General features: G+C 42.3%; 1 long non-coding RNA gene across 1 annotated transcript; it reads right to left on the bottom strand.

Annotated features, from left to right (window-relative positions):
* Window positions 1-679: 679 nt before the first annotated feature.
* LOC144993944 (uncharacterized) lies at window positions 680-1507 on the bottom strand. The gene is made up of 3 exons (XR_013657258.1): window positions 1398-1507; window positions 1042-1154; window positions 680-815 (listed from the first exon to the last, which is right to left on the bottom strand). It is a non-coding gene; the product is annotated as an uncharacterized LOC144993944 (long non-coding RNA).
* Window positions 1508-2465: the final 958 nt, after the last annotated feature.

Below are 2465 nucleotides of genomic sequence, written 5' to 3'. Positions count from 1 at the left end.
AGTTCCAGAAAGGTTCCTTGCTGATTAACTGCGTGGCGGAGTCCTTCTGGGTCAGCTGGGTCAGGAGTTAGGCCAGTTCGTTCTGTCATGACTTGAAGGATTGACAGAACCAGACGCTGAAACCCAGAATGAGGACAAGGAGGTGAACGGTAAGTAAAAAGTTTTATTTTTCCTTCCAGGAAAGTCGGTGTGGCTTGGAGGGCAGCGGCTAGTGGCGTGGCTGGAGGTAAGAGCGCAGCTTGGCAGAGCTTGAGGTTTCCACCGGACTGTAGGAGGACTCGGACTGACATCCACACAGGGGACACTTGGAGGCTGGAATCCTGAGACAGGGAGAGGCAAGTTAAACACAAGGCCAGACTTAAACATGGAAACATGAGCTAGACTTGAGACCAGGTATAGTCACCATAAAGGGCAACGAACTGGCGTAGGCTAATGGGACTGGAACTCCTTAAGAGCAGAGCAGGTGATGAGGTGAATTGGTCCCAGCTGGTGGAGTCAGGAGCAGAGCAGGAGGGGGAGGGGGAGGAGACTGACAGGCACCATAACACAGTCTGAATTACACCCTTATAGCCTTAAAATACAAGAATCAAAATGTATGACTTTCTTTGATTAAAACAAGAAAAAGTAACTTACTTTACATTTATGCAAGTTGAATTTTCCAAAAAAAGACAACCAGCTTGTTGGTCTCGTCTTCTCCTTTCCTCTGTGAGTCTGAACATTTTGGTTTGTTGCTGTTCTTTCCTTTATTCTTTCTTTCTTCATTTGGTTGTCTCTTTCACGCTGGATCTCAAGAAAGTGTACATTAACAGAGAAACCTTGAAATACATAGAAGAGATGCTAAAGGAGCTGATCAAAGGTCATACAATGACTAAAAGTTTACTTCAAGCTTTAAGCAAGGAGGGACAACTGATGTGACTGCAAGATTACTCACAAAACATGAAAAATAATCATTAAGTCAGGTAAAAAAGAACATTTATTGGCAGCGATGTTGTAGCTGAGCATCTTGCTACAGTTATAGAAAAGAATAAAAACTTTAATTACAAAGTGAAGACGATCTTTCATGAAGGATCTGCGGTGGGCTCAGAGGGACTCTGACTGCCGCAGTAATTGGATGCTTCAGTGCCTTTACCCGGCTCTGTGACACGCCGATTCCTCTGCAAGATCAATACAAGATGGGTCTTTATAAGTAGTACTGACATGCTGTGCAGGCTTTATCCTACCTTGCAGGTATGCCTCAGGAATAATTCTGACATGCTGTAAAGCTTTATGATGCTTGGAAACATCATGGCGTGCAGGTAAAACAGGAAACAGTTCATGTGTTTGTGGTTATGCTCGATGTGGAGGATTCCTGGAAGTTTGTGTTTGCGCGTCAGTTACAGCTTCGGAGTGCCACTTACAGTTCATGCCACCGTCCCCATTACCACCATGAAGACATTTCCAAGTGGCTCTGCATCACTTAATCCTGTCCTGCATAATGAGAGAGGCAGCCAGTAGGACACCAACCTTTGTGGAGGATAGAAAAAAACAAAACAGTGGGAACGATAATAATGAAGGGTCTGCGTGGGAAATATCCCTGGAACATGGCTGTAATTAAGAGGAAAGGCTCGACAGTTTGCTGCCCACAGTTTTAATGATGTTTCTCTTAATCAAACCTGAGTTCATATTTAATTTACTGAGATCTCTCTTAGATGTGTCAACGATTAATCCCCATATGTCATTCTTTCACATGTTGTTCTTTTACAAAAGCCCTTAAAGTCCCACTCCGATCATCTCCTGATCTATATTCAAATCGTTCCCAGTCGTCTTTTAGTTATGATGATGCAGTTTTTAGCCAAAAGTTGTGCGCTGCAGTGTTAGCTTGAAATGAGCCCACCTCCACCTCCCGTCATCCATCAGTTAACCTGCTCTCCCGCTGGCCTAGAGCTCCTCACAACCCCTGCCTAACATTTCCAGTGTTCCAAAAATGATGAGCAACAAACATCATGACAAAAAAATGCCACAAGAACTTGTAAAAAAACACCATTTTCATGGGACTGGGTCTTTTCAGAACTAAATTAAGAAGAATTCCTGGATTTTATCAGCCAACCAGAAGTTAGAAAAAAAAAACTGCTTACCATTTTATGTGTTGCTAATAGCAACAGGACAAATATATTTGATAGCAGCTGACCTGAAGCCTTGACATCTGTAGCTGTTGAACTCTTTATCCTTCTTAAACCACAAAAGAAAACATTTCGGCTGCTAAAACAAAAATGTAGAGCTTCATCGACCCTGCATATCGACTTTGGCATTTTATTTCATGTATGTGTGCTCAGGCATGAACTCCTAACACATTTATAGAGTTGTTTTAAGGCTTTCATGCAACTGGGACTCAACTGATGGGAGCTTATGACATTTTATTGGTTTAATGAAACTAATTATTTGAAGACTAACCCTTTCCCTTTATATGTTTTTAATAGATGTTGTGA

Source organism: Oryzias latipes, chromosome 7 (genome assembly GCF_053564925.1).
Source record: "Oryzias latipes strain Hd-rR chromosome 7, Olatipes_Hd-rR_3.1".
Classification (NCBI taxonomy): domain Eukaryota; kingdom Metazoa; phylum Chordata; class Actinopteri; order Beloniformes; family Adrianichthyidae; genus Oryzias; species Oryzias latipes.
This window is presented reverse-complemented; position numbering and strand designations above follow the sequence as displayed.